The following is an 18,791-nucleotide window of genomic DNA, read 5'->3' as shown; positions in this document are numbered from 1 at the left end:
AAAAGCATGATTGGTTGAGTACTAGTGGGCCCACCTTTACACCCTCTCCCTCCCCTTCCCCGCATGCGGCAACCATTCACCGATTTCAACCTCCCCTCCCCCCTTCACCGCGCGGCAAAAGCCTTAGGCGGCACATTCATCGTGCGGCACTTGGCTTCCCCGCTCACCTCCCCGCGAGCGCGCTGTTCCCCCTTATAGATAGATCGAGTCAAGAGTTAAAAGAAACATACATTAGAAGCTCTATTGAGAACCAAAGGTTTTGGCGTACCGATATCAAGGTCTTGGATAAGACTTTGTCTTTCCATAAGGTGATGATTCAAATCCCACTGGTGACAAAAATTTGGTCGTATAAAAAAAAGGCTCTGTTGAGAAAAAGTGAAAAGAGATAGGTCAAACGCATCAAGATGAACCCTATACATCTATTATTTCTTATTTTATTCTCCTCGGCTCCACTCGACTCGAGTTAGTTGCAAACTTAATCAACATAATTTGACAAACAAATCTGTACTCAAAATATATGATTCACGTAGATGTCTCTTAGGCCAATAAAAGAAGGAATTTTGATTTCACTAAATATGTCTAAAACCTACTTTGAACACCACTTGATTCAAATATACAAAATGAAATATGTCGTTTGTCAACCCAATTTTTTATGACTCCACGACCGGTTACCACCATCACGATTCGGGATGTTAGCATTTGATATCAAAACCAAACGCTAGTTTTATGAGTTATTGAATTAGATGTTAGCTCATATCTATTATGTATATTAAAACAATACATTTTGGTGCCACTTGGCATAATTTTAATCCACTAATTGCCACCTGGCAATTTAATACTCCTCTCAATATTGATTTGAGCGGCAATATACTCCTCACACGCCTCTTCCTTCCACAATACGATTCACAAACCCTAATTCATCAATCGGCGCTCTTTTCCTCCCTAGGTTTCTTCCTCTGCCAGTTTGTTTTTCATTAATCGCCGCTCTTTTCCTCCCAGCAGTTCCTCCATAACAACGATCGTTACTTGAATTCGTGTCGATTTGTTCTCCTATTCTGCTGTTTGGCATCCAGGTAACAATCGTTGTATCATTTATTTTGAATATGCGATCTTAATTCCATGTTCTGTTTGGATTTCTAAAATTGATTGTTCTTTGTTGAAGATTGGAGATCTCTCTTTGTTTCTAAATCGTAGTTTTCTTTGATGCTAGAGAAGATGGCTAAAACCCTCTTGGAATCGGTCAGTCATAACTAGAGTTCTTCATCGAATTCTAAGCAAAGAAACGCAGATCTTTATGTCCACCGTATCGTGACTCTTTTTTTAGAATTAAATTCTACTAAATTAAGGTATCTTAATGCGATCTATCATCATCCTATATCTGATTCTCTCTTTTTTGCATTTGTTTCCATTTACATGAACATAATTTGCAGAGTTATTGGTTCAATTAGGGTTTCATGCAGTTGAAACTAATTGTGTTACATACAGTCTAATTTAGCTTAATATCAACTACAATATATTCAGTATTTGGTTTCTTTCAATGGAGTATTTGATTTCTTTCAATGGACCTGTCATTTATTTATGTTCTAATATTGGGTTTCTTTTAATCGATTATATAAACCTTTTTATTTTTATGATTTCTTGAATTTCAATATGAATTTTGATTAAATTGTGTTGTTTTGCAATAGCGTGAATGAGGTTCTTCCACCCGCGGCGGATTCCACTTTCGTTTAGGGTCACCGCCAGTCGGTGGTTTAGGTGGGCTAGGTGCATCTAATTGCATCTAATAGTGGACGGGCATATGCAATTGTGGATTCATGTGAACAAAGTCCATGGTGATTTGTGTAATGTTCGTATGAGAAGAATATTCCTTTTGTTATTTTTTAAGTATTCTGGTTATGTTTTGGTTGAGTTTTTAAAGAGCATTTGAGTTACATTACAGTGGTTCAAGTTGCCATTAGCTTTCGAAACCTTAGAAATTTAGAAATTTTGCTCTGCTCTTGCAAAGGAAAAGTCTTTGTTAGTCTTGATTAATTGCACAAGCTTTGCCAAAATGTTAAATGATGTTAACTTTTGTGTGGGGTGGCTAAGAAGGGTTAAATGTCACATGGATAATGGCGACTGCCATTATTGAATGCATTACTTGATCCTTTTTTTCATGTACCTTTATGTTCTATAGTGTGAAGTAGGTGGTGGATGGCACAAATACTATTAATTTTGGGTGTAGTATATAGCCAATGGGTCAATCCGAGGAAGCAGAGCTGAACGAATTGATGGCTGCCATTCGGAATCTATCGCTCCAATATGCTATTTTGAAGTATTATTATCTTATACATTCCAATATCTCAACATATTCAGTAGTGTACATGTTCAAAATTTATCTAATTTAAAGTTTCTAATTTTATTTTTGAATGCTTGATTATGTAGGTGCATCAAGATAACGGATAGGGGCTTGGAGCATGTAATCGTCAAATGCTCTATGCTCTGGTCTAAAGAGCCTAAATTTTTATGCATTAAGGTATGGGGTTTGTGAAACTGATATTGTCTTTTGATTTAATGTCTAACTATTAACTTAGTTAAGCACTTATTTTAATTATATAGTTTGTGGATGTTTTATAATTTGTTTTGCTTTTTGTGCTTTTGCCATGTTCTGTTACTACTTTCTGTTTGGTAAACTGGTTCTTGCGGAATTCTTAACATATCGGTGGCAATAGAGACGACTTCCCGGTTGTAGTTGGTGGTTGAGCTAGGTTTCGGCATTCAAGGTTTGTGTTTGCTCTAAATTGTGACTTTATCAAGAACATGAATACTGAAGAACCAATCCAAGATCTGAGCTTCGTTTTTGACAGGCAACAGTGTATTATCAGATGGCTTTGAAACTCCAAATGGTATAGCAAACGCATCTTCCATCGAATGCCAGAAGCCAGTTCGGAGTAATACTGTCTGAGTAACATGAGTAGTGACACCTGTATTTGTTTTTATGGTTTTCGTTTTCAATACGAGGTGGGTTCGATACTTTTGCCCTAGCGATATTACCAGTACCACCATAGCGAGGGCTTTTACACGTGCTTGCATCACTAGCTTCAAGGAATATAATTTTGTAATTCGATAGCCGAACGACAATATATATTTTATTTACTTCTTGAAAATATCATCGGCGATGCAGGCTGTTATCTACTTTTCCGATTATGTAGGTGCATCAAGATAACGGATAGGGGCTTGGAGCATGTAATCGTTAAATGCTCTATGCTCTGGTCTAAAGAGCCTAAACTTTTATGCACTAAGGTATGGGGTTTGTGAAACTGATATTGTCTTTTGATTTAATGTCTAACTATTTGATTAACATCAAGGTATGTTAACCTGTAATCCCATATTTGATTATAGTGTTTTTTTTGTGTGCGTTTTTGGTCATTGAAATACGTTCTTGATGAATTTGTTTGATTAAAGTTTTTTTTTAATCTTTCATACCCAAGAAATTGAATGTTGTCGAAACTTCTATTCGATAATGAAAACAATATGTTTTATGGTTAAAATTTGACAGTGTTCTTTGTTCGATCTAAACATGTATGTTATTCATTCGTTTCTCACTTTAAAATTTTTTAAGATTCTGGTTTCTATGTTCCCAGTTTGATTCTTCTTTGGTAGATTTTGGTGCAACCCCTTTCATTCGATATTGGGAAATCTTGGTGTTTGTTTAGGTTTTGCTGAACTAAACTACTAATGTCGAGAAGTTGACCAATATCGGATTTGCAGTATGCGATCTTACTCAGATCAGGTGGGTTTTTGCTGTTATAAGCTGCCCACATGGAAGTTTATTTTATCCATCTGCATGTTCAGTATCAGTTCCAAGATAGTCCTACTTCTATTACGAGGATGTGGATTACTTCATTTAAATTTTTTTATTTGACCCATTAACAGTAAGCCATAACCCAAATCATATTATTCATAAGTAAATAGGTAAAATGAAGGGCTTTTCCATCTCACCCACTGAATTTCAGGTTTAGAATGTAATAAGTCCTGGACATGGCTTCACCCTTCCGGATTCCCACCCCTATTAAGAAGTAAGCATTCAATCGTCTCCCATAATGGCCATGCTTTTAAGACCTAGGGATGATAATCGGAGAGATCCGGTGGTTAGCGCGACTGAATGTCAAACAATGGCATCGTTAAGAAGCTTTCAGGTGGATTGCTAGGTTTCCGACCGGTTTCCGCTCAACGTTCGATTTTTTTTTTGTTTTGCATTGAGGTTCAGGTGTTCTTGAAGATCGTGAACAATCATTGATTTGTTTCTTTACTCGTATTTATTTCTTTGCTTTAATGTTATTGCAGAAGGATCCTAATACAGCATTGAGGATGACAACGAGGCAGACTCTAATGGAGGTGTGGAGGTATGTATGTTCCTCTTTAAAAGCATATACCATTATGCAACTATATAGCAAACTGGTACTTTTCGAGACTTTCATATCAGTGGAATTTACAGGGGCGAATTGGTTATCGGGCGAGAACTGGTTGGGTTTAAATGTCAACTTTTTTTTTACATGTGAGGTTGTTAGTTTTTTCTAAACAACTTTGTAGCGTCTAAAATTATAAGCTATGATTACAAAAACCCTCTCATTTGTATGATAATGTAGTTTTTTGAATAAAATAATTTACTAAATTTTATGCAAACTCTGGACTTTTTTTTTCCTTTCTAGCTTCTAAGAGAGAAAACATAAAACATAATTTTAAACAACCCATTTCTGAGTAAATGGGTTGAAAGTGCTACCTATATTGGATTACATTTATAAATGCAAAATTTCAAACATACCCCTCATTAAACGGTGTTTTTAACTAAGTTAGTCATTTGGATGAAAACGGCAAAAAATGCCAAACGTGGGGGGCAAAATGGTACAAAAAGGTCATTTTGGACGAAAATGGCAAACGTGTCCAAACCTCAGTTGCCTGTTTGTAGGAATTTAAGAAACACGATGGAAGGATCACCTGACGCTAATCACGCTATTAGACGTGTTGCTTCATTGCCCGTCTTGCTATGTCATGGAGTCGGTATGTATTTCAAACTTGTGACAGTTAACTTTGACCCATTTACAGATGAACGGGTTGCTTTCAGTTATGTTTGAGCTCTAACCTGTTAAATGGGTAACTTTAATATTAAAAACTTTTATTTGAAGTGTAAACATGCTTAGATTTCATGACAAATCTTTATAGAAACCAACATAAGGTTTTAACTTGAAGGAAGCCCTTAGGGAAGCTTCTAACTTAATTATAATTTACAAACTCTAATTAATTTATGCTCTGTATGATGTTTTTTCACATGGTTGGTAGGTGAAAGGAACAAAGGAGATGGCCACACCTTCTTAGAAAATTAGATGAAAATCTATATACCCTTGAAAATTGTTGGTACCTTTGCTCCTTTTAATGTTCATCTTCTCCGCGCTTTGCGAGGCGTGTTTTATGTCAGTACCGGTTCGGTTCGTTACTTTATCGGTACGATGCCGACACTCAGTATAGCAACTGACCATCAGTTGAAAACCATAAAAATGCATGTCGATACTGGTACGACAGTACTTTTGATTTAGGATGTTTCTATCTGTTTGTCAAATTTTATGATTCTTATGTGTATCTTTAATGTATTGCAGGGTTTTTAGGGATTTTTAATAGCTTTGGTTTGAAGAAACAGAATGCTCTTCATTTATTACAGGAATAAGTGAAACCCCAAGGCTAAATACACCCTTTATTTCGTTGTCTTTGTGGTTTGTAACACAACCAGTCTATTAATTATTGTTACGAAAAGACTAACCAAAATGGTTTCTTTTACATATGTTGATTTATAGTTTTATTTATAAGTTTTGGTGCTTAGTGATGGTTCGGGTCGGATCATGGATAAACTTTGTCAACAACATTCGACTACGGTCAATCACAGTCAAGAGTGGTCCATCTGAAGGTATAAACACATAACCCGATAACTTAGTACATTATTGATTTCGTTTAATTACACGTTTATACAATGTGGATCACTGCAGTTCTAGCATATCTGGTCCTGGAAGTTATATTTATGAAATATAACCAAAGAAGGATTTGCCTAGCTTATATTGGAACATTACGCAACAAGTGAATGTTAATTTAATTTTAGCATATGTATTTCATTCTCTTAAAATAAATTACATGTTATATTGTTATGATAATTGGATAACTAATACATGAAAGCTAGAGGTTTTTATATGCTCCCTAAACATCTGACATGTGATTGGTTAAATTAATATGCAGGTTGTTATAGTTAATATCATCGTAGGCACTCATGTATGGGCAGAAGACCTAGCAGTTGTTGAGTGGTGGAGGTTGCGACCAGTTTTGTTGGTGATCACCAACGTTACAACCTTCTGAATAGGAAATCATCAAAAGGGTCATCATCAAACAAACAATAACCCATTAAAAATGTATAACCAATTTTTTTACATATAGGATCATGCTAAATGAGATATTATAGAAGGTAGAAGACCAGAAGTCCAGTAAAGGTGAAAATCAAGATGCCATCTTAGGTGCACATTGCTTGGGTCAAGTCTTTGACGCATATCGCAATTTCTTTTTAATGTAATATGCAATTAAGAAGGTAGAAGATCAGAAGTTCATTAAGATTTATGAATATAAATATGTTTGTGAGTTATAATTTTACTTTAAATTTTTTTCCTTATTTAATGTAAAATATGTAATTTCACACACTTATGTATATTATATAATGGATTCTAAACACACCGGAGGGATTTAAGGTATTCTTTTCTTAAAACGATATGAAAATGGTTTTGATATTATTGCCAGTTAAAAATTTGTTTATTTCTTTATCAAGGGTTAAAACACGAGATGGAGTAAATCTACTAATACTTGACAACGACGGTAAACCTACTAATAAAACAACTAACGTTATTTATAAAGAGATCTTCAATGAGTTGTGATTTTTTTGTTCTATTCATGTATTTCAATTATTTTGTGTACTCTCTAACATTTTTGTTAATAATTTTTACTTCACAATTTTAAAGGACTTAGTTTTCCTGTTTAGCCACCCGTGTAACACACGGGTACTTAGACTAGTATCATCTAATCTAATCTAACTTATAATCAAAGAATCCAAATAATGTCACTATGACACTCTCTCCTTCAACTTCATAATTTATATATATTTTTTTTATTTTTAAAATATTTTTTAATCCTAATCCTTATTAGTATGATGAATTTAATTTAAATATGTTAATAACCTGATTTAATATTATTTACTCACTATTTATCTAGTATTATTAGATAAATACATTAATTGTTTTTATGTTATATATCGTAAAATACAAAAATACAATAATTAGATTTTTCTACTAGAATATTGTTATATTGGATTATAGTATTTTCACACTTTTTATAATATTAATACACATTTTTAACTGTGTGATACAGATTATATAAACTTTATGATTTACAATATTTTTTCAATATTTAACGCATGTAATATACAGTTTTGTAACACCTATAAATTAAAATATCATTCAATATAAGTTTTTTCGATATTTAACCCGTGTGATAAACGGGTTTGTAACACTTATAATTAAAATATTATTCAATATAAGTTTTTCCGATATTTAACCCGTGTAATAAACGGGTTTATAACACCTATAATTAAAATATTATTCAATATAAGTTTTTTCGATATTTAACACGTGTAATACACGGGGTTATAAGCTACTATCTTTATATACACAAATTTATATATAGCTAGCAAATAGTTGTAACATACGTATTATAAAACTTACTTAAACCTTTACACCGAATCCTTAGAAACCTTGACACCGAACCCTCAGAAAACTTGACATCAAACCTTCGAGAATTTGATAACAAACCTAAACCACATTTCAATTAAAAAAGAATAACTTGTTAGACGTACGTTCTAATAAGGAAAAAAATATAACCCACTAACTAATTTAGCTTATACTTAATTAAAAAATAACTCATTAAGGCTTAAGCCCACCACATAAGCTCATAATCCTTTTAAATTAAATTCAAAAAGAAGTCACAAATAAACTATTGAAGGGAAAAGGGGAAGAATCGACGCAACTGCTTCGGTGAGGATAAGCTCTGGCGTGGGCAACGACGTCCGGTGAGGTGGAGACCTCAAAGTCCAACAAGGTCGATGATGTGAAGGTTTAGTTGTGTATAAACTATAAAAGTTGGGCTTATTTTATTATAATTGAAATATTATTTATAGTTATAGACTTCTATTTACAGAATAAATGTTTGAAATTTGTGTATTTTTAGGATTTGAATCATGAATATAGATTGATATTATTAAAAAAAAAAAAAAAAAAAAAACTTCATCGACTTTAATTATCAGTTTATCAGACACGTGAATTTGTTGATATGGACAACCTTCCTTCAGAAAAGTTAAAGGACTTGATCTTCAATTTCTACTATTCACTTTTAATACCGATTAACGTATTTTGTATTTACCAACTATAAATTAGTAACATCTTTTGGCATTAAGGTGTTATACCACATGCATAGGGAGTTTTTCAAAAAAAAAAAAGTTAATTTTTCATTGGTAACCCAAAGATTTTCTTCCTTTTCATATTAGCCCCTTAGATTTTTTTTACTCTTAATCCAAACTTTTCATCTTTTCAAAATTAACCCATCAATTTTTTTTTTCAACTTTGGTCCCCAAACTTTTAATCTTCACAATTTTTTCGTTTTACGTTTCGTTCTAAATTTTGTGAGTTAACATGCCGTAATGTGCGCGTGAGATTCCACGTTTTTTTCGTATATTTTTCCCTGTTTTACAGGTCTGTCGCAACGCGTTTTTTTTCTTCCTGTTTGACAGGTTCATCGTAACCCGATGGTTCTAAATCGACTTTGTTATTCTTTTCTACACTTTACGCTTACGCTTCGGTCTAATTTCTTTGCATTGACACGCCAAAATAGGTTGTGCGGTTCAATGATTTATGTCTGCTTTTTGATCGGTGTTATTTTTTCCTTTTTTATTTATTTTGTTTTTACAAGCTTTTCCGATGTTGCTGGTCGCTGGCAGTGGTGTAACATTCGTGCTACTTGGCACACTTTTAGGTAATTTTATTAAGTTTTATACTAATAGTTTGTTTCAAGTTTAGCCCTATACTTCATTTACTTACAAAACTATTTTTTTCGAGCATATTTTTACGGACGCCTTAGTATAAATTCAATTTGCTCCACGTTTCGACGTAAACGTTTTTAGGAAACGAGTTAGGTCAAATATAATACATTTTCGTTAAAAATCATTTTTAACGTGCATAGTACGTTTCGGTATAAATTCGAGTTAGTCTACGTTTAAATGTAAACTTCTTTGGGTAACGAGCCAGACCATATATATAATATGTTTTCGTATAATTTGTTTTGAACCGAGTGAAGTCAAATTGTGGTTTCCTTTTTCCTTTTTTTTTTTCAAAATCTCTAATTCATCTCTTTTCATTACATGTGTCAGTTTTTCCTTTATACCCGTTACGTATTAATTTGCACTTGCTTATAATATATTTGTGAGATCTGTTGGTATTTAGAGCTTAAACAATAAATATTGTAAGATAAATGAATCAAGTTTTGAATCATTCTTCTTCAATATCTCAGGTTGTTGTTGGTAAGGTATGAGGCCGATAATGATGCAGATCTTGCCACCGTCTATCAGATTCGTAAGTTGATTTCTAAGCTTTAGGTTAATGATCGATGGTGGTTCTCTTCCTTGATTGCACAACCAATAGCATATGGGTTAGTCTCTAATTTTTTTGGTTTGATGTAGTGGTTTCGTCTTTAAAGATTCTTTTTATCAAGGTTCTTGCGATTTGGTTTGATTTCGTCTGCACCATTGTCTTCGATTGCTGATTCAGTTGTTGGTCGTATGTGTGAATTCTGTTTGCTATCTATTTATGCGGTGTCATTGTTTGGTGCCTGATTTTTCCACTGTTTGTGTTGATATTTTGTTGGATTTTTTGAATTATTTTCAGTTTTTTATATTGTGGTTGTTTGCTGAAGTGAAGCAGTCGGGTCCCGAGTTGTGGGTTTTTCAGATAGAATGATGTGTGGTGATGGCACCATTTTTCTGTGTGGTTGCTCGCTCCTCAAGCGGGCCCTTAAAACTAAGACCCGAGAGTTGAGTCACACGTAGGACGGAATCATTCAACCTTGATCGTACTAAGCGGAATGTAACAAACAATTGGCTTCTACCTTATGTGAAATCGAACGCCGAGCATTCTTCTATTGTTCTTGCTTTGTAAGCCCGGCCGCATCGCGGCGGGGGGTTAAACCTAGTTAAGTATTAATTTGCATTTTAATTTGATATTTGCTATTTTTATTATATGATCCAACCCGAACTACTTAACCGGACGATACAAAGAATACCGGAACTTCGTGATAGAAATCGGTTGGCCGTCCCTAAAAAAAATTATGAACCCGTAGGAAATGATTCTTGGCTACGCCCCTTACTTTAGGCTAGGGGTGTTAGGAGCAAAACTCAAGCTCGACTCGTTTGTTATTTACTATTTATTTAATCAATTTATATATATTTGGTAATTATAATCTTTAGAGTGAATTTCAAGGATTGTCCTTTATCTTTATACTCATTTTCAGGCGTTGTCCTTTATGTTCAAAATTGACGAGTTTTGTCCTTTATGTTTTCATATCATACACGTTTTGTCCTTTAGGCCTAAGCCAGTTAGTTTTTTCAGTTAAATTTGGTCATATGCTTTGCACATGAGGGCATTTTTGTCAATTCAAAGCATATGACCAAATTTAACTGAAAAAACTAACTGGGTTAGGCCTAAAGGACAAAACGTGTATGATATGAAAACATAAAGGACAAAACTCATCAATTTTGAACATAAAGGATAACGCCTGAAAATGGGTATAAAGATAACGGACAATCCTTGAAATTCACTATAATCTTTATATATAGCATCAACATCACATATGTACATTAAATATTTTTTAACTATTATGTAAATGTATTAACAATACATCATAAAAAATGATCGACGACATTGACATTTCAATAATCGGTGGTTTAGAGTATTCGGGTCCAAACAAGTGTGTGGACAGCTACAAACCTTCCAAGGTGCATATACAAGTGGTAAAATGGTTTGGAATGGGTAACAACATAACATTTAACGTGTATTTAATGGGCTACACCCCGAAAGTTGAATTCTTAGCCTTTCGGGTTGTTTTAGACAAATAAATTAAAAAGGTATTTTAAAGTATGATTAACCATCACATCTTACGGGGTAAGTGCAAGAGTTGCGTTAGTTATGAGCGGTTAAATAGTGCTTTATGGCATGTGATACTATAGTGATAGTGGTATTTGTGTTGCCTTAAATGTAACTCGATTGAGGATAGGGTGTGGGCAAGTGTTATGTGTCCACATGTGCTAGATGATATACATGAATATAATTCGTTTTTTGTTATGATTTGATATACAATTAGTTATGTAGTTTGGTAGGGATACGGTTAAGTAGTGTGTGTTTGCATGTAGATAATCATGTGAAATTGTGTTGATTGAATAAGATTGTGTGCATGAAGTTGTATGCACAAGTTTATATGATGCAACAATGGCGGAACAAGAAGAAAAATTGAGGGGTATCCTTAATTTTTTTTTTACCTGTGGTCGTTCTTTAGAATTAAAAAACCTGTACCGGTAGTAAAAGTGGGACCTTAGTTTTGTTTTTTTTTTTTTAACCTAGGGTTGTCCCCTAAGAATTCAAGAGCCCTTAGGGGACCTTGGCGGCCGGTAAAAATGAGTCTTAATATATATAAGGATAAATTACACTTTTCGTCCTTTATATTATTCCATATATAACTTTGCAACTTTTTTATGCATTATAACTTGTACATTATGCTTTGGGTGTTTTTCAAAAAAGAAAAGTTGATTTTTTATTTTCAACCCAAAGGTTTTTACTTTTTACAATTTTAACCTTACATAATTTGTTTTTTTAACTTTAACCCAAAACTTTTCATTATTTGCATTTAACTTCACAACTTTTGTCACTTATAGTTTTCATCTTTCGCAAATTTTCGTTTTACGTATAGTTCTAAATTTTTCGAGTTAATATGACGCAACGTGCATGTGTGGTTCAACGTTTTTACCTATATTTTTCCATGTCTGACAGGTTCGTCGCAACACGCATATCATAGGTCGAGTCAGTGTTGGTGGTCGATTACGGTTGTGTGACATTAGTACTATTTGACACCATTTTACGCCCCGCCGCAACGCGGGGTGTGCTTTGTGGGGTTTTCAAAGAAAAAATGGTTATGCATATGGTTGTCGTAACGTTGGCTTTGGGGGTTTTCCAAAAAAAAAAAGATTTTTTTTTTACTTTTCACCCAAAAGTATTTCATAAATTATTTTTAACTCAAAACTATTTGTTTTTTTTTTATTTTTAACCCAGAACTTTTTATCTTTTGCAATCTATTCTCATAACTTTTTTTACTTTCAACTTTGGTCCTTTATAGTTTTCATGTTCCGCAAATTTTTCGCTTTATGCTTGGTTCTAAATTTTGTGACTTAACACATCGCAACGTGCGTCTTTGGTTCAACGTTTTTACGTTTCGTTCTAAATTTTGCAAGTTAACACGACCCAGCGTGCGTGTGTGGGTGAACGTTTTTACATCGTCTATTTTTTCCCGTTTGACAGGTTTAACATAACATGCGGGTCCTAGATTGACTTAGTTATAACTAAAGAATCCCCGCCGCATTGCGGCGGGTCGCAATCCTAGTTTATATCAAATTACAATGGATAGCCTTTAACTTTAATAATTACACTCACAGTCCTTTATTTGTAAAACCCATTACACTCTACGTCCTTTTACACTAACCAAGTTAAATATTTCCAGTTAAGTATGACAAGTGTCTTACACACAAGGGTATGCTAGTAATTTTACATATTATATTAAAATAACAATATATACAAAACATAAACCTAAAGTTTCTCTAGACATTCTCTTTCTCTTTCTAAACTCCTCCATAGCCCTGTGACTTCTCTTAGGTGCTGTTTGTTTTTTTAGAGGAAAAATGTCTGCAGTCTGCGGACCACATCTGCAGACATCTGCAGCTGAAGAGGTGGACCAAACCTCTGCAGTCTGCAAGAAAAAGACTGTTTGTTTTTTTAACTTCTGCAAGCTACTGAAATATAAAAAAAACTTTCATCTTTGATACAATCTTGAAAGAAGTTGAACTTTTTTCAATATTATCAAAAAAATATATACCAACAAATATAAAAGCAACCATAACTAAAAGGAATGTAATTTCTATAATCTGATTAATCTCAGTACTCAAATAATCCTAATTCTGCAGTACAATGGATCATTATTTAACCCTAAAATCATTCGAAATGAACAATTGAGCGCCCACAGGTTACATTGAATTAACAAGTAGAAAGGAAACCCTAAATAAATAGTGATGAGCTTACGGAAGGGGCAGAAGGATCGTTGGGGCGAAGTTGGCTGAAGTTGTGGGGGTCGAAAGGAGGCCAATTACCAACATCCCACGACTCCATTTAGCCCCGATGATTATAATCACAGCAGATCGGAGGAAGTGAAGCGACGGATGTGAGATGGCGGAGGAGGTGGAGGTGTCGGCGGGCTGGAGAAGATGGAGATGGCGGCGTGAGGAGGGGGTTTCAGTGACGAGGGAGGAGGGAGGCGGCGTGGAGAGGTGGAGGAGATGGAGAAGGAGAAGATGGAGAAGAGTTTAGGGTTTTGTGTGTTTTTGATATCTGGGAACAAAAGGAAGAAGAGGTATGAAGACATTGATTCAAGTCTGCACCATACAGAGGTCTTGCAGACCTTTTTTAGTGAAGGGTCTTCGAGAAAACAAACACACTGCAGACTTAAACGTCTACGCGTGGTCTGCGCGGCGCAGACATAAGAGGTCCTGAAGCACTTCTTGCAAAAAACAAACATCATACACCTAAATTATAGAGAAAAATATAAGGTTTAACATAACAACTTCCGGAGACTTCGATTCCTCAATCGACGACGAAGAGTCCTTCTTTGATCTAGAGTTCACTAATCCTGATGATGATGAGAACGAGCACAATTATGTCGGATCTCCAAGTTTCAACGGTTTTAGCTTTTGTAGCCGTGAATCGAACGCGAGTTTCAGGTTTTCATCGCCAGATGAGGTTTATTCGAACATTGTTGAAGAGAGATAACAGCTTGAGGTGTAAACTGATGACGGAGAAGCTTCTGGAAACGGATCAGACGCCTTCGAAGCGGTTTTCAAAGGACGTTGTGAATAAATATCTGAATCGGATGAAACCTAGGGTTTCGAAACGGACTAGTGAGTAGTCAACGCTATCGGAGAAATCTACTACGCCGTCATCGTCTCCGGCGTCGTCAGTGTTTTCTCCGATGAAGGAAGAGAAAAGAGGCGATAGCCGTGGTGTCGGTGGTGCGGTGTTTCGAGAGGTTCGTAAGCGGTAAGATCTGGAAGTACTCCATCAAGATTTGGGTTTGTTTATTTGATTTTGGGGTAAAAAAAACAAGGATTTTTTATGAGATTTTGGGGTTGAAAAAAGAATGCACAGAAGCAAAACTCAAGAATGCATACAGAAAGCAGAAATTGTCAATTTGATGGAGGGGGTTATTGGGATTCACCATTCAGCAAGAAATGTCTGTGCTTGTACATCGTGCATAGATACGTGTACTTTGTTCATTATGGTGGTGGTGGGTGGCAGGTGGTGGCGGGTTGTTGGTGGCAGGCTACAGATCTAGTGATGGTGGTTGTTGGTGGGTGGTGGTGGGTTTGATGGTGGTGGCTGCCGTTTGTTTAGAGAGAGAGAGAGAGTTCAAAGTGTGTGAGACAGTGTGTGAAAGAGAAAAAAGTTATTAAAAACTATAATTAAGCAACAAGTTTGGACAATGGTTGGTTGTACCCTAGCTTTTGGGGGTTTTTCAAAATAAAAAGGATTGTGTGATTCTACTTCACACACCTGTCCACACATCTATCAATGCTTATGCAATATTGTCTTGTATGTAATGGTTTAAGACTTTGTTGTGCTTTATTTTTTTTTTCTATTCCTATAGTTGACACCTGTATTCTCACCAATTCCCTTTTTACTCACAGAGAAAGAAAACCTAAGATAGAGAGAACCGGAGGGTTAGAGAGAGACGGATGTCCTGTCACGCTTCCGGCCAGTCACTAAGATATCCGGCGAGTTACCCCTGGCCGCCTTCTACCCCTCCATTTATACCCAAGCATGTGCGAATTATCCTTCTCCCCTGTGTTCATAGACTCGCACCCCTACAACCCCAGAATCATCTTCATTGTAGAATCTTACTGGTATGTCTTCTTTATAATTTGAGATTGTTCGATTTGGATGGAATTAAGGATCGATTTCTAATTTTCTTTAGTAAAGCTTGAATCTTAGGTTTGAGCAAGTTCCAATTAGCCTTAACACGGAGATCTGGAGGTTGCAAATCGGTCTCCGACAAGGTTGAAACCACCTATTGGTGACGCATGGGTCGTCTCCGGGCAGTCCAGCGACGCTAGGTATAGGTTATCGACAATGTTGTAAGTAAGAACTAGTTACTTTATCTTTGGTATGATAGGGTTTATTTAAACAGGCAGGCCTTAACAATTAGGGCTCCAATTTTTAATATTTTCAATTTTGATTCTTGCAATTTTGTTTGCTTGTCATCGGTAGTGTTCAACTTGGTACCAAATTGTTATGATTCTTGGGTTTTCCACAGGTGCTAATTACCTAAATTAATTTGTTTATGTTCTTATGGTTAGTCATGGAAGAACTTAATATAATTTGTTAACAAAGTTGTTGATTTGGGGGAGAATAGTCATTTATCGAGTAAAGTTGAAGGGCAAAATTAGTTGGATATAGATATTGATGATGCTGATAATAAACAAGTCGAGTGGTCCATTTGAACAATGTTTCACGGATCGTGGATGAATACCAGGCACAAATCTAAGATATGCTTAAGCTTAGCTCAAAAGCTTTGGTATACTCATATTAAAATAATCTTCATGAAATTTTGAGGGGGAAACTCAGTTTACGACAAAATCATTAATGAAGAAACAACAATTACATTTACATGTTATGGCATGGCTAAAGTGGAAAGAATGAGTAGTCCGATGGCCGAATATGAGTGTTGTGTCTAAATGTGCTTCTTAATTTGGATTAAGCATTAAATTGTTACTAATTATTAAAGGTTTAATTTATGACGGATGATTTCAGTGTAGATTGATTGTTGCAGAAAAGAAAAAGAACTGGTGAGGCAATTGCTCACTGAAAAATCCGAGGTTGATCTTCCTATTCTTACACATATTTGGACCACTGCAATATTGAAATTTAATTCAAAGCTCTAATAAAATTAGTAAAATATATTTTGATAAACTGTTTTAGAAGTTAATTCTACTTTAGCTAATATGGTTATCAGGTACATGATTTTAAGTTTTTATTTATGACAAAATGTGTAGATACGGAGGATGATTGATTTCATCTATAGACAACAAGAGGAGGTTATCGACCAACCGGAGAAATTCAAATCACATCCTTACCTGCTCAACTCCATAAGGTTGAACTTTAGATTCTTTAATAGTAGCATAAAATAAATAAAAAGAATTGATGGTCCATTTTTTAACTCTTAACAAGTTTCATATCTATTCATTAAAAAATTGATGGGCCAGTTATACACTGGTTTAGTAATTTGTTTGCTATATTAGACATGTTGTTTACATAAATTGACTATTTTCAAATCGGATCGTTTCGACCCGTACCCATTTTTGGAAAAACCCATTCTGACCTAACCCGCCTGTGTTACCAAGCTAATCATTTTTTTTATGTTCTCTGTTGGTTTTTTTTGTATTAAAAATAAAATGCTCAAGTTGTGTGATTGAATGCATTTAGTGTGTAATTAAGTAGTTTTTCAGCCTTTCACCCCACTTATATTTGTTAAAGGTTGTGTGATTGAATGCATTTAGTGTGTAATTTTAGCCTTTCACCCCACTTATATTTCATAAAGGCTGATCAACTTACATATTGGTTTAAAAATTGATTTCACTTTGGGTTGTATTTGGATGCTTATAAGATCTTCAAAGCATATGAAATATGAAGCAATTTATTCATTCTTACCTTAACAATGCACTAGCTTACTTTAGAAAACCCAATAGCCAATTGTCTAATAGTTTTATCTACTGTAAAATTGAATTTGACATCAGGACGCAAAAAGAAGCCTACAACTTTGTTGTAGGTTGAATTGCTTACTTTAATATCTCTTGACTGTTTCCATTGTCCGTTGAGTATATCTTTCAATTCCCACATACTCTCGAATGCTTCTCTGCTATTGTTATTCATTTGTTTTCGACACCAATGTGCAATCTTCACAGTTCAACCGAAGAAAACATAGCGGTAGCAATGGAGACTGTTTCAGGTTGTTTTAATGTTCTTTATTCTTGAAACATAACTACTTAGTGAAAATAAGCCAACTTTATTTCTTTCTTTGATAGTTTCGGTGTGCATTCTTCACATCCCAAATCTCAAGCCGCTTAGTTATTGGTAAGAAGATCACCACTTGATTCCATGTCACCAAGGAAGCGATTAGCTTATAGTCTCTTACTACACAGGTACATTTAGTTTCTATGTTTTGATTTATGTTTTAGTAAATGGGTTTATATTAAAGTTTTATCACCTAAATTTCTGAAATGTCCAAGTTTGAATAAGACAAACAAAAGTACCAAGGGTTTTACCTGTATGGAAGAGATATAAACCCAAAACAATATGTGCTTATTGTAACTAAGTTTTGTGCAGTTTGAAGATGGACCATTGGAGGGTACAAAGTAGATAGAAGAACATGTTCAGTTCAAGAAGGGTTGTTATTATCAAGGGATGATGATCCGAACAAGCTTTATAAAAGTATGTAGAAGGTCAATGGCATTTGTCTTGTCAAAGTTTTTACATGGCTAATGTTTAGTGTTAATTAACCTTCCCCGGGATTCTTTCTAGAGTTTGTATACATTACGCCTGAATTTGGAAGCCCCCGGCCGCAACGCGGCGGGGAGTTCCATCTAGTTTATATTATTATATATATCAAATTATAAAATGCTATTGCGCCAGGGAACTTTGTGGGTTTTCACTATGACCACAGTTGTTTTGAGATATTATGTTTTCGGCACTGCACACGTGTTAACTTTTGCTTTTTTACTCACTCACATGGTATGTTGTGAGATAAAGGGGGGACCGAGATAGAGAAACAGATCTGGAAGTAGCTAGGAAGAGGAGAGAAAAAGAGAAACTGGCAGAGCTTCCGGTGACTACTCCGGCTCGTGGATCATCCATATCCACTAAATCAAGAACATCATCCATATCCACTAAATCAAGAACATTGATCAAAGTGTGAAGTTTGCTTCAACGTTCTAAACGAAGCTTCAGGCGCGACGGCTAGGGTTACCTGTCGCGAAGGGAGACGACAAAGGCGATCGTGAGGATGGTTTGTTTGTATGTTCTTTTCGATGATTTCCCATGATTATCTTATTCGTAACCCTAATTTATAGTCGAAGCATCCACGTAGGGAATCTATGTTGTTTTTTCGTTTTTTTTTTTCGATTTCGTTGAATAGAACCTGATGCATGAAACGTGTTGTTTGTATTTTTAATATGAACTATGATGAGCGATTTGTTAGGGTTACCGAGATGACGGAGGTGGGGAAATTGTTGTGGGCGCAGTCGTGGAAGATGTCGATGAATCGTTGTTTTGATACACGCGTCCTTTTCTTCAGAGCACCTTGCCGTTGATGTC

General features: G+C 35.1%; 2 long non-coding RNA genes across 30 annotated transcripts; both read left to right on the top strand.

Annotated features, from left to right (window-relative positions):
• Positions 1-839: 839 nt before the first annotated feature.
• On the top strand, positions 840-6,744 carry LOC110910362. 22 transcript variants are annotated; one of them, XR_004881521.1, is made up of 11 exons: positions 841-1,073; positions 1,211-2,314; positions 2,425-2,515; positions 2,712-2,762; positions 2,847-3,282; positions 3,696-4,178; positions 4,327-4,385; positions 4,949-5,040; positions 5,320-5,550; positions 5,634-5,938; positions 6,262-6,744. It is a non-coding gene; the product is annotated as an uncharacterized LOC110910362 (long non-coding RNA). The 22 variants fall into 22 exon arrangements; XR_004881520.1 differs by having other exon boundaries at positions 3,696-4,243; XR_004881519.1 differs by having other exon boundaries at positions 3,696-4,249.
• Positions 6,745-14,963: 8,219 nt separating this feature from the next.
• LOC110910364 lies at positions 14,964-18,568 on the top strand. 8 transcript variants are annotated; one of them, XR_004881523.1, is made up of 8 exons: positions 14,964-15,014; positions 15,110-15,325; positions 15,402-15,560; positions 16,233-16,297; positions 16,475-16,572; positions 17,384-17,427; positions 17,504-17,620; positions 17,805-18,568. It is a non-coding gene; the product is annotated as an uncharacterized LOC110910364 (long non-coding RNA). The 8 variants fall into 8 exon arrangements; XR_002576068.2 differs by lacking the exon at positions 14,964-15,014 and having other exon boundaries at positions 15,051-15,325; positions 17,216-17,427; XR_002576073.2 differs by lacking the exon at positions 14,964-15,014 and having other exon boundaries at positions 15,052-15,325; positions 15,402-15,535; positions 16,238-16,297.
• Positions 18,569-18,791: the final 223 nt, after the last annotated feature.

The sequence above is a fragment of the Helianthus annuus genome, chromosome 15 (genome assembly GCF_002127325.2).
Source record: "Helianthus annuus cultivar XRQ/B chromosome 15, HanXRQr2.0-SUNRISE, whole genome shotgun sequence".
Taxonomy (NCBI): domain Eukaryota; kingdom Viridiplantae; phylum Streptophyta; class Magnoliopsida; order Asterales; family Asteraceae; genus Helianthus; species Helianthus annuus.
Note: the sequence above shows the minus strand (reverse complement) of the source record. Positions and strands in the feature narration are given on the sequence as shown.